The sequence below is a fragment of the Bombyx mori genome, chromosome 5 (assembly GCF_030269925.1).
Source record: "Bombyx mori chromosome 5, ASM3026992v2".
NCBI lineage: Eukaryota > Metazoa > Arthropoda > Insecta > Lepidoptera > Bombycidae > Bombyx > Bombyx mori.
In genome coordinates, this window is record NC_085111.1 from 14,912,872 (window position 1) to 14,927,431 (window position 14,560).

The 14,560-nt window shown below is 34.7% G+C and overlaps 1 protein-coding gene across 1 annotated transcript in view; it reads right to left on the reverse strand.

Moving 5' to 3' along the window:
- LOC101737074 (uncharacterized) overlaps positions 1–14,560 on the reverse strand; it is a 240,073-nt gene that overhangs the window by 127,244 nt on the left and 98,269 nt on the right. The window lies entirely within an intron of this gene.

Here is a 14,560-nt window from a genome sequence, read left to right on the forward strand (position 1 = left end):
AAAATGTTCGGATGAAAATGACGGATCATAACATCGTCACAGTTCAGCTGATCCCTGTTTGTTTTTGTATTGATATTACGAAAGTAGTTTAATCTATGGATCGAATTTGAATGAAGTTTTGTCGATCCTTAGTTTAAACCATGAATGATATTATGGTACCTAACCATTTTAAACGTGCAAGCTTTTTGTTTATTAGAGTAACACATTTGACAGCCCCATCTTTGATATGCAGAGTGAATGTTAGTAATTACTATTATTAACACTAGTTTGATTGAACTGTATCGGTAGCTATCATGAACTAGAAGGTATTTGATAAAACCCTTAATCGTTCGAACAACTTCTTTTGTTTTCCTACCCATGCTGATAGCATTGAGAGGCTATTTCAGCGTAACCTTAACTAGTAGGTGAGCTCACGGGGCTCAAACCTGACGACGTTGCTAACACGAACCTTAGCAAGAGCTGTGCTTCGCAGAATCTACCACCGGATCGGAAACGCGACCCATTGAGAAGATCCGGCGAGAAACTCAGTGGGCTGTGTATGGGTTAATTTACTCGTCAAGCCCCTCGTCGCAACGGGTTCGACGAGAACGATGACCGGTGCTTGAGGTACCTAAAAGCATACACGAACAACGCTCCAAGATCCGAACAACAGTATTTGAATGGTCAGCCCAATGAGCAAAAACTGCCGCATAAAAGATATTTCTTTTCATAGAGGTCACTTTAATGAAAATTCCTATTGAAACAACCTTGTCACTTTCACAGATTTTGCCGTCGTGAGGATAATCACTCCCGGTTCAGCATCGAGATTATAACGAGATTGTAACGATTCAGCGTAAAAAAATACTACTAACTGTGAGCACCGGTGAACATCATCGTATTTCGTAGCTCATTAAAGGGTGTACTTAAGAAAATAATACAGAAAAATCTAGTTTCTCGTAAACTGACCACGTGAGTAATTAATTAGTTGACTAATACCTCATGACATTATAAAGTTATTTAGAACGAAATGCATGTTAGAATTTTTTAATAAGAATAACATATTGATGAGTATGTCTTGGGAAAATAAAATGTGTACGTGCATCGAAGTGTTATTTTAATTGTAACACATTTTCTTTAAAGTTATGATCCAGTGCATTGTTGGTGCTATTGCACTTAAAAGCTTTTTAATTAGTTTTTTTTTATTTATTGCCTAGATGTGTGGACGAGCTCAGAGCTCACCTGGTGTTAAGTGGTTACTGGGACCCATTGACATCTACAACGCAAATGCGCCACACACCTTGAGATATAAGTTCTAAGGTCTCAGTATAGTTACAACGGCTGCCCCACCCTTCAAACCGAAACGCATTACTGCTTCACGGCAGAAATATGCGGGGCGGTGGTACCTACCCGTGCGGACTCACAAGAGGTCCTACCACCTGTAAATTGACAGTAGCTTTATCTTTTGTATTTTTATGCTTCGTTTCCTAATTACTAAAGTTCGTGACCTTTATCCCTAAATAAAATCTGATAATTTGAACGTCATGCTAAATTAAGCACAACTCTTGATTCATTAGCTAACCCCTGGTATTTTATAGGGTAATACATATTTATCCTGAAGTTTAGTTTGACCTCAAAAAAATGACGTCACTCACAATGGAGTACTATTCAGCCAAATTTTCGCGGCCATATTTAAGAATAAGAGCATTCTGGTCACCCATGGTATATAAAGTGTGCTCATTGCTTTTTTGCTTTGATAACGAAGCCTATTCTAGTATCGCGTGCGGCCCGTCAGATAAAAATCAACTGATCCATTTTAAACACAACAATTAATCTTAAGTAATAAAAATAAAGTTTTTTCAATTATCTTTTCACGCAATCCTAAAAGTGCTTTAAAAACCTCTTTTGTAAATGTAGTAGGCGTTCACTGATCGAATGGTACAGATAAATGAGATACGGATTTAAAAATGCATAATGCCCTATATGCATATTCAACTGAACTCTTTAAAATAAAAAGGTTTTTAAGAAAGAACAAGAAGTCAATTTTGCTTTCAACAATATATGTAATAATAATTTCTAAATTATTTTCCGAGGGACGTATCCAAAGAATCAATGCTTAAAATAAGTTAGACTCTACTGATGGTGGAGCATATTGCAAGCCGGCTTGGGTACCAAGATCCTATTTATTTGGTTTTTGTAGCATTTTCATGGACAGGATCATTGTATTTGAGCTATCATCTCATATTAGGCCGGCGGCATCGAATTTGCGAAGTCCACGGACACCAACCAAACCAGATAAGAACAAGACTGATCAATCATCTGATATCGGTAGAGAAGCTTCTAGAATCAAGGGTTCTGTTATTAATCGAAAAAGAAAATTTCACCTGATTAATATTCAGAACAGCCACAATGACGCGCGCGCGTAATGCCTAGCACGTCCCACCCGCTCAGAAGCTACGTCACATCACAATGTATATGTATTAGATAAGAAGCAACGTTTTGTAACGCGCGATAAATGAGTCGACTATTATCAAAGCCGGCAATCTGACTTTTGGACAATGATTGGTAAATCAGAAAAACGAATTATTGACTTTGTATTCCATTGGCAGTCACAAAACTCTTCGGAACGACATCTTAGATAAATAACAGGTTAACTATTAACCTTTATTTAATGCAGGTTTTGAACCGTATTCTTTGAAGGAGACGATTATATTCAAATCAATCTGTATTGACATATCAATAAAATTTTTTTGTCCAAATGCACAGATTGCCACCTTTGATAATAGACGACTCAAATATAACCTTAAACATCCGCTTACAAAGTAACATATTTATATTCCTAGTTGTATTTTTTTTATAAACCGAATGCTTTAGTTTTTTTTTTTGTTTTTTTTTTTTCGAGCCATCGATTATGCCGTACGTTATTATGAAGCCGTTTTTGTTTTAATGGTCCTTTGATTACGTAAAAATTTATGAGTCTTGGCGGTTTCATGGATTACGATAATTTATGGTTATAATTTCGGTTTTATATGTCCATTTAAGAAGTCTTGGTATATTTATCAAAATTAGTTAAATTTTATGAATTTAAATACAAAGTAATATAGAACAGTGTTTTGTTGAATGCTAAGCTATTTTTTTGATGTACGTGAATTGAGAAAACTGGAATCGCTACAAAAACTTGCCTATTGCTGCCATGAAGCAGTAATGCGTTTCGGCTTGAAGGGTGGGGCAGCCGTTGTAACTATACTGAGACCTTAGAACTCATATCTCAAGGTGGGTGGCTAAGCATTAATTTTTGGCTAAGCATTCACGTGCACTGGAAGAAGGGTGGACGTTCTCGGAAATTTATTATTGGCCCTTTGAATTCGATTCATGCGTTGAATAAATTCAACATCGCTGGCGACAATAAGCAATTAATATTTCTGTGAACAATTAAGAATGTTACAATAATACAAATTAACAAAATATACTGTTATCCTTAAGGAAATATTATTGGTGTTTTCTTTGAAGAAAATTCGTTAGTAGACAACGACACAAAAACCACAATTATTTAACATCAACTGACCTTTGTTTATTTTTTACTATTTAAATACCATAATACGATTGTTGAGGAAATCCAATGAAAAAACTACCGATTTCATTAAGATTTGAAAGGTGAGCTTCTAGTGTCGGTCGTTTTGATCACCGTTGCTTAATGATGAATAAAATATTGTGTGATAATTACCTGCAACAAAACAAAATAATTAATTAACAAATAATCAGAATAGTATTGTTGTTATTATTTTTATTGCTTAGTTTGATGGTGAAGAATGAAATGCCGACCTTAACACACAAGGTTTAAGTCTCAGTTTTGTATGACAACAACTGCTCCACCCTTCAAACAGAAAAGCATTACTGCTTGGTGGTACCTACACGTGCGGGCTCACATCAAAGGAGACGGAAAATCGTGGGCCAAAAATGTAATAACTTGGAATGTAGTCTAAAAAATTTGTCATATTTTTTTATATAAGAATATAAAAAATCACCTCAATCCTCTTTCTGGGACCGGAGAAAAATGAGAAAGTTAGTTTTTGTCGGTATAACGGTGTGATCGATTTAATTAATCGATTACAGGATTATAAAAAGAAAAACATTGCACTAGGTAATTAATGCAAAGTAATTAAATTAGCGATTTATACTTGTTGTATACAAGTGCGGTATGCGCCGGATTTAATTGCGATTATATACATAAATGAAGAAAAAGTCTATTATTACTTAGCAAAGTAATATGATTATCGATTTCAAATCGATTAAAATCCATTGTATTTTTGATGATAGCTTTGACAGTAAGCTGACATGACGTTTGTTCATAGATTATACAATTATTTTTTGGCGCTTGTTGGTTTTTTCTGCTTTACTCGTTTTGTATCTTCGACGAATTTTGAGTGTGTATCTATCGGGCTGTTTTTATATTTTCAACGATCACTGCTTTATTATTACGGATTCCAACTCTGCCAGCCTTGTACGACAATTGCTTCTACACTGGACACCGAAGATCGCTCACACGTTTGACTTGAAATTGTTGCATTGGATACTGTTGAAATTATGGATCGCTGTGTGATAGCAATTCCATATTCCATACCTGATATATATCATTGATATTCATTCATAATATGACATTTAAAAGATTATCCAATGGATATAATAAACATTTACTTTATTTACTTATGCTTAAATAAGTTATTATTCAGCTCTTTTAAAGAGATTGTAACATAACCTAACTTTTACTAAATCTTTATTAACTCGGCTCTCAGATTGAGAAAACTTTTAGAATTTTCAGCAAGGTACTGATAAATCTGAATCTATTAATTCGTATTAGTTTCATCACGTTACATTCGGGCCCAAAAATGTATGTAATCGTTTCAGTCTCCTTTATATTACTTTACTATACTATACTATACTATACTATACTATACTATACTATACTATACTATACTATACTATACTATACTATACTATACTATACTATACTATACTATACTATACTATACTATACTATACTATACTATACTATACTATACTATACTATACTATACTATACTATACTATACTATACTATACTATACTATACTATACTATACTATACTATACTATACTATACTATACTATACTATACTATACTATACTATACTATACTATACTATACTATACTATACTATACTATACTATACTATACTATACTATACTAAATATCACTGTCAATATGTCCTTTATGACGTTTTTGTGCGTTCACTCGTAAAGCAGAACTAGGGGTCAACGCATCCTAACCTAAATAGGAAGCCGCACAAAACATTCTGACAAACATATGAGTGCTCGTAAAACCGTCATAAATCATTATGCAACGATGCACATACAATTTTTGTACGCACACCGATCTGTTCCCCACACTTTCACCGTAACACCGTTTTTGTAACTTGCTACTTATAAACCAAACAATTTGAGATAAACAGCTTATCGTACGGCCCAATACGCTGATCAGGTATCATTTTGAATTAGTCAGCTGTTAATATTTTTTTTATGTGAACGAAATGGCGCCCGTCAAATGTACGTCACGGGTCAGCATAAAAATGATTTATTGCGCGTTCCCGACAAGTGATTATGAACCTTCTGTTAGAAAAAATAGGCCCGTTATTTCATTGGACTCATCCTGATTAGATATTTTAATGTTATGTTGATAAGTTTAGTACGTTGGATTAAACGTGCCGTGAAAGTTGGGGAATTGAAGATCGGGCCTTGTTTATGAATTACTTTTGGATAAACTATTTTTTGTCTGGGGCTTTGGCTATTCATAGTTCCATTACTGAAGTCGCGAATTCATTGGAGCTCTACAAAAATGAAAAATAACCGAACTTAATTGAGGCCTATAAAATCAAAGACAGCTAAATCCAAGTCTGTCAAATATTCAGGTAAACTACAAAAATCGGCCCTAAACACGTCATTACGGGCCAGTTTTAGCAACACTGCCGATTTGAGAAGTTGAAATAACTGTTCGGATAGCTACGATATTATTTATTTTAAAGCAGATTTATAAATAATGAGAATATTACTAATAATCTGAATTTTAAATGATAAAACTTCGTTTATTAGTACTTAGTACAGAGTAAAAATAAAAAAATTGAACTGAATTTGTTAGAGATTTAGCTGCATTTGTTATAACATGAAAACACTAAAGCGTGTCCAACTAACTAAACAGACGCCATTGTTAATCCATTTTACGACATTAAGGCGTTTAGCTGCCTTTGATTTTATAGACCTCAATTGTAGGTTTGAACTAAGTTTTTCAAATTGTTCGGTCAAATCCTTTTATCCTAATGTTACGAAAATGTTTGTCTGCCCGCGTTTGGTTCCATCGAAATGTCACGTCTAGCATGACTCAACTTTAGTTCCGGCTTATCGATTACTTCCGCCATTGCAGTAATTCAATTCATTTATGTCATCGCGCTTATAGACATCGATTTCATTTTTTGGACGATATAAAATATTACTATCGTTTATCTGTGCTATTGATGTTAGAGCGTATTCTAAGCCTAAACAGAACCACTATTTTCTCTATTTACAGCATAAATCAGTTATGCGATCCGATAAAATTGATGGGACAGCCCTATATTAACATTTAGATTTAAACCTTACACTCTAAAGTGATGACTGTATTCTTAAAAGACAATTATATATGTTAATAGTTTCAAAATGATATCCCTCATCACAATTTTCCGTGCTACGGAAACTCGTCTTAAAACTTGCTTAGTTTAAAACAATTATATAAATTATGAAGACTGACGCAACCATGACACACAGACACAGGTAATCCTTCACTGACAATGAATTTATTTGTATGTCGAACGAAAGCCGATTACCAATAGATCATAATTACATATTTCGTTATGAAATAAAATCATAAAAACAACAGCTACATAATTTTGATTATCCCTTAATGGCACTTGAGTTTGAGAGGTTTCCGGAGCCTATAGACATTATGAATGCCGCCACCCACATGGAGATATGATATAGACGTCCAACTGCATTTTATAATAACCATTCCACCCTTAGCACCGAATCAAATAATTGCTTTGCGGCGGTGTAGTATCCACCAGTCTAAATATTTATAATTTTGTTAATTTGGAAACAGATTTTCTTGATTTGAAATTACAAAACTAAGACAGTACAATATTGCACAGGAATGTTGTAAATAGCTTCAGTATTTTGCCTAATTCCTAGGAATTTAATAATCGTTAATGTCACAAGTGATAGGCTTATTTGACCATCTCCCGCGACTTCTGTTCCTACTAACTTCTTCTTGAAATTCGGTAGAGTAAGGTTCGTTAGATAGACTTCTGAACCAGGAACTAAGTTTCGATTTCCGAATGCACAGCGTTCCACACAGCGGATATGCTCGTAATGTGTTACGATCGGGAAGTGTAAAATATAAAAGATTCGTAATTCGTCGTGCGGAAATCGAATCGGGATATGTGACTGCAACACGGCTAGTGACAGCTTTTGCCGAGAAACCAAAAAAAAAACTTGTTAAATTACAATCTAATCGATGCTTAAACAATGTTTATGATAATCAGATACATTGTCACGACCTTTAGAACGGTACACGTCCGAATACAGTTGGAAGTATTCTTGTATTGCATATTCCCGCTAAAGAATGTCATAAGTCAGTATTATGTCATTTAGCGTTTGGATACACTCACAAGCAAGATATTGCACAATGCACCTTTCACCGAGTATAATGCTCAAACTTAAATATTCTGTATTTATTTGCATATGTCACATGATAATAATATACAGGAAGTCATCGAATCAAATTAAAAAACGGCTTTGCCTAGTCCTTTCAAATAGCATTTTTTTACAAAGCCAGTCCATCAAAACATTGTCAGGAACGCTTTAAATAATTTAAGTTTATGGTAGGCAGCGGCTTGGCTCTGCCCCTGGCATTGCTGACGTCCATTAGCGACGGTGACCACTTACCATCAGGTGGGCCGTATGCTCGTCTGCCTACAAAGGCAATAAAAAAAGTTATTTTACCTAATTCCTTAGAATTTAATTATGAAAACTACGAACCGTAAATGTCACAAGTGATAGGTTTATTTGATCATATCCCGCGACTTCTGTTCATATTGACTTCTCCCTAAAATTTGGTAGAGTAAGGTTCATTAGATAGACTTCCGAAATAGCGATTATTTATCGATTTTATTAAATAATGGATTTTTCCAACAAAAAAATTGTTAATTAGAATGATCGATTTTTTTTTAATTAATAATCTAATTTGGCTTCTGCGTCTAACCTATTGAATAAAGTCGAGTGATTTATTGTGCGTGCCCTTGAAACTTAAGACAAGTTTCCTTTGAAAACATCAATGAAGAATAGGTGTAACAAAAGCGAAGTTCTTGTTAAAAATTGTTACGCTCTTAGATTTATCTGCTGCATGACACGAAAAGAGATTCATGCCAAACATTGTTGCGGCTTTCACAGTAAGAGTCACAACTATAAAAAATCGTGACTATCGCTGACAGTTTTGTAATTTGAGTTTTTTGTTGGCCACGAGGACGACGACGCGACTTCGTGTTTTGGACCGAAATGCGGTAAAAGCGTTCCGTTGCCATTCTGCCGCCATTATTTGCGTAATCGTAAAAGAAAGAAAACAACAAAAGTCGAAAATTTCTTAATTCAATTACTTGCGGTGCCCGATAGCGAAATATCACAAATTGGATTTTAAAATGAGTTTTTGTTGTAATTCGTATTCTGAAACATGTTCTATTAATTTCAATTTGCGGAGTCTTGTTGTTATCGACGGCCATGAAATGATTTGACGATGGCGACGAAAGTATTCGTTTTATACTTAATATTATGACACTACAACTATGTTGCCCACTGAGTTTCTCGCCGGATCTTCTCAGTGGGTCGCGTTTCCGATCCGGTGGTAGATTTTGCTCTTGCTAGGGTCAGTGTTAGCAACTCTTCGGTTGAGCCCCGCGAGCTCACCTACAAACGTTAGGATGAAGCTGAAATAGCCTCTCAAGGCTATCAGCATTGGTAGGGAGAAAAAAAAAAACAACTATGTCCTGTTTTTGGTCTTTCACTTTAATCAACTTAAACTTTTCAAGAAAAGTGACACAATCCTAATAACTGACGTAAAAAGTTATGTTAACACAAAAGTACAAATATAGACTTTTAATGTGTAAGATTATTACATAATTACGTAAACACTAGTAATGCTAACTTAGTATACAATAATTAGTTGTTAATCATTGTGTAATTTTACCGAAAATTTTGATATTGAAAACTGAACCCTAATTTAATAAACTGTAAGCGAAAATTCGCGAAACAGTCACGGTTGGGGTCTTTAGCGCCGAAGTCTATGTTACAGCTACTATGCGGATTTCTCTACGTTTCTCTGTTGCTTTCCACGGGTTGAATAACCGTCACTCTTATACACTAATTACGTCAATATGAATATGTATACACAATGTTACAGTACGAGATTAGTATTAAGATTTTTTGTCCGAGTTTCGTGTTAAAGTTCATTGACTCACTCACTGATTTGTCGTTTGAATGTGACCTTGATTAATAGTTGATGATTTATTTAATATATTAAATTAAGACAAAACCATTATCTATTTCATAGAACTTTTTTCGAAACCAATCAATATAAGAAATATTCAAATCAGAATGAAACTAATATCACAGATACGAAAATCTATGTTATTTATTATTGTGTTATATATTTTCATTTTTGATGAAATTAGGTTAAGAAGTAGTTTTTAATTCAGGTAAAAATATAAGTTCCTTTTCAAAAAATATTCGATTTGTTTTTAACAGACGAACATTAAGGAAAAATACGATGCTTTATATGGGTAACGTAAAAACTAGAATTCCGAGAACATAGGAACTAGACAAGACAAAAAATTACAATCTATTATAATTCTTTAGGACTTGGTAAAAAAAAAATTGTTAGTATCAGATAGACAGAGGAACACGCAGCTTACTCCTGGCTGAGCCTTTGCTCGCCCACCTGTCCTGGTGAAACTGGAAAGGCCTCCGGGCCACCAGTAAATGCTCAATCATAAAATAAAAAAACCCCGGCTTACCGGATATTAAGTGGGTACAAGAGCTCGTAAGCATCATAATGTTAGTATGGCGATCTTCCTTGAGACACGAGGACACGGTTTCCTTTGCATTTGAATGTGGACAATGCTTTGTTTTCAAACTACAGTCCAGAATAAATAACTCAATGGATTGCCTTTGTAAAGTATAAACTCACTATTTTTTCCATTTAACTAGCTAATTAGCCTAAAGTCTTTCGGCCACTGCACGATGTCTACTGTCCATTTTAAGATTTAAGTAACACGGTATGAGGACCGGTATTGTCTACTGTTTTCTGGTTTTTTAAAAGTTTATACGTAACTTTACCCGTGTTCACGAGTGCCCAAATTTATTTGGCATTTACGAGCAAAGATATTTTGACAAATTTACTAACGTCACAATCACCTCCCCTGCAAATTGGTAATGGCTTAAAACAAACAGAATGAGCATATGTTACTGTTAAATGATACTATTACTTCATAATACTAAATAACTATACTCTGTTAGCGAACTCAAAAGCAACGATGATTGTGAGCTGGCCTTGTGACCTAGTTGTCTAGACTGGAGAAAGTGTACTAAGCTCATTTGAGTGAGAGCACCATTTGCGCTGCTAACTACAACCTTTATATAAAGTTATAATATAAAAATAAAAAGGAAAATTCTTTCATTAATCTATTTTGAGAAAGCCTCAGTCACTAAAAATATAGATAATTTTTTTTATTGCTTAGATGGGTGGACGAGCTCACATCCCACCTGGTGTTAAGTGGTTACTGGAGCCCATAGACATCTACAACGTAAATGCGCCACCCACCTTAAGATATAAGTTGTAAGGTCTCAATATAGTTCAACGGCTACCCCACCCTTCAAACTGAAACGCATTACTGCTTCACGGCAGAAATAGATAGGGTGGTGGTACCTACCCGTGCGGACTCCCAAGAGATCCTACCACCAGTCTTCTTGCCTCGTTACATGTGTCTAAGATGTCTACAGGCCAAGTTGTGATACTAAAGGTTTTTATTATTCACAACTCGGTCAATGTAATCAATCAGGATTTATTTCCACTGACCAATGAATATTATATGTATTATATTAGAGTTCTTATTCTCTCTTCTCGTCTCGTTTAATGTTAGTAATTGAATTTATTATTTCATAGAACAATTTAATTATTATAAAGTAAACACTGCAATATCTCAGAATAAGGTATGTTTATGTTTCTGCCGTGAAGCAGTAATACGTTTCGGTTTGAAGGGTAGGGCAGTCGTTGTCACTATACTTGAGATTTTAGAACTTATATCTCAAGATGGGTGGCGAGCGCATTTACATTGTAGATGTCTATCGACTCCAGTTACCACTTAACATCAGGTGGGCTGTGAGCTCGTCTACCCATCTAAGCAATAAAAAAAAATTTTATGTTCATGTATATTTCTCTATTAATTCGACTTTTTTAGGTTTGTTCAATTCGTTGTTGTAACCAATCAGAACCACTAAGGTTATATGACAGTGTAAACGTAAAATATTGGACGCGGTACTTTGTTTTTACAAATCAAGCTTTTGTCAGAATTCAATTATTTTAATTTTATATTATACGTATTTATAGTTGTAAAATTCGCTTGCTCGTGAATATGACACGTATTAAGTAATATTTCTTCAGTTTTATGAAAATCATAATATTGTATAAAGCAACATAACGTTTGTCCGCGACTTCATAGATTTGTGGATGTATTTATTTTGTTAGCTCACCTACAAGTGTTAGCCATTTTTTAACGACCGAAATGAAAGCTAGTAAAAAAATTAACAATTACCGTATCCAAGAAATAATTTCGTAGCTAGAAGACAGCGCCGTCAAGCAGAGGTCGTCCGGTTTTATTGGAACGAAATTAAAAATAAGCGAGTTTCGAAATGTCACAATATAAAGTGAACAGATATTAATTAAGCGCCGTACCGACCTGTGCCAGTTGGCAACACCTTATTCACATTTATATAAAAAAGAGTTTGTATAGATAAATTTATTTTTGAATAAAACCAAACCATTGTGAATGGTTTTTTTTTTAATTTATTTTATATCTGGTCTATTTGTGGGAAGTCTTGGGCGCTTCACAATACTCAAATGTTTATTGATGAAATTTTAAGAAAAAAAAAAAGGTACGTTCTTTTCCAAAGCATCCACAAATATTCTAAATCGTATTTCATGCATACAAATGATTAACATTTATGATTTTTTTAAATGCATATATGGACGAGCTCACAGCCCACCTGATGTTAAGTGGTTACCGGAGGCCATAGACATCTATAACGTAAATGCTGCCACCCACCTTCAGATATGAGTTCTAAGGTCTCAGTAACAGCGGCTGCTCCACCCTTCAAACCGAAACGCATTACTGCTTCACGGCCGAAATAGGCAGGGTAGCGATACTTGCCCGTGCGGAGTCACAAGAGATTCTACCACCAGTCTCCTTGCCTCAACAAATGTTTTCCCTAGAAGCGGTCTCTAAAGACGATTACAACATCAAACACGTTCCCGTCGGCGATTGTAAATTAAAAACAAATTTTCTATAGAGTCCGCCCTTATTCTGTCCGAGCCGGAATAAATTTCATTAATAACAACGTAACCAGATTTCGAGCTACGTTTCATTATAAAAATCAAAGACGTCGCTTCAAGGCGCGCCGGGATCGGGTCCTAATCAAATTCAAATAGACAATCAATTTCTGAGCAACGCATTTGTGAGGAGGTTACTTATTATTGAAGCTGTGAGAGAACCACGCCTATTTTTACGGTTCAAGCTCGCATATGTTTTTTTTTTATTGCTTAGGTGGGTGGACGAGCTCACAGCCCACCTGGTGTTAAGTGGTTACTGGAGCCCATAGACATCTACAACGTAAATGTGCCATCCACTTTAAAATTTAAGTTCTAAGGTCTCAAGTTTTTTTTTATTTTTTTTTATTGCTTAGATGGGTGGACCAGCTCACAGCCCACCTGGTGTTAAGTGGTTAGTGGAACCCATAGACATCTACAACGTAAATGCGCCATCTTTGAAATATATTATAAGTTCTAAGGTCTCAAGTATAGTTACAACGGCTGCCCCACCCTTCAAACCGAAACGCATTACTGCTTCACGGCAGAAATACGACAGGACAGGCACGTTTTCATTTCATTATGTCTAACGATTTGTATACGCACGGGTGCGTACCGTTTTTTTGCCTATTTAAAAGGAGGCTTGAAAGGAGTCCTGGGCATTGCTCGGCATGCTTATGCTCTTAACATGATGTCAGGTGACAGACGTCATCAGGAGGAGCATCTGCTCCGGTCGAAGGATAAAAAGACGTAAACGATCGAAAGTTTGAGATAGCCGTCATATGATAGATTTGAGACAACGACCTCAAGTGTCACCGTACCATATATTCCGTACACGATTGGAACAACGATAGTAGCATTCACGTTGTGTACTGTGTAAGGTTTCCAATTACTACTTAATATCAATTGAGCGATGAGCTTGTGAAACAAAATTTTTGCTTCTTGCGTGTCTTCTATATCTATGCAAACTAATGAGTTAAGAAGAATGTGTTATGAGTTCAAAGCTCAGTGTTTTCGATGATTCATTCTCATATAATACGTTATTTAACATTACATAATATACAAATAAAAATTGGAAAAATAGTACTCTTTAGAAATGTTAAATGCGCCAAAAGCGATTCACCACAAAAATTATGATCAAAATCGAACAATTACATAATTATTGTTATATCTATATATTAATACGTGAAGCAAAAACTTTGTATCCCTTTTTACGAAAACTGTGCGGATGGAGGACTATGAAATTTTCCACACTTATAGAGAATATAGAGAAGAAGTGAACAACGCTAAATTTTTTTTTTAATAATGCGTAGTAGATACATTAAATCAATAAAGAAAACATTACACACACTACATACTATGTATTTGACGCACACACGCATGCATACTATTTATTGTCAAACTTTTGTTCTTGACGTATGTTGTCAAATTGAGAATATATTAAATATTGTTTGTCTTTGTTAATATTTTTTATAGTGTAGTCTTGGCGAAATTTGTGATTATAGAAGTATAAAATACAATCATAATAGTGTACAAACTTACAATTCCAATTAATTATAGTCGAATTGCGACTACTGCGGGACCTCTAGTATCATTTAATGTTTGAAACGAAATCAAAAATATCGAATAGCTAATAATAGTAGCCAACAGAGAATCGTGCGGGAGAAGTTTTATTGAACACATGATTAATTAGAAAGGCGTTCGATACGCGGGTTACCTAATTAACCACACAAGTAAATGTAGAATCGATTAGGGGCATTTTAGATGAACAATATTTTTGTTTAAAAGCAAGTTTAAAAAAAAACATTTTTTTCTTATTTTCCAACAACTAAAAAAGGGGAATTAAAAGTGTTTTTACGGTTTTTTTTTAAATTGTCATTATATTAT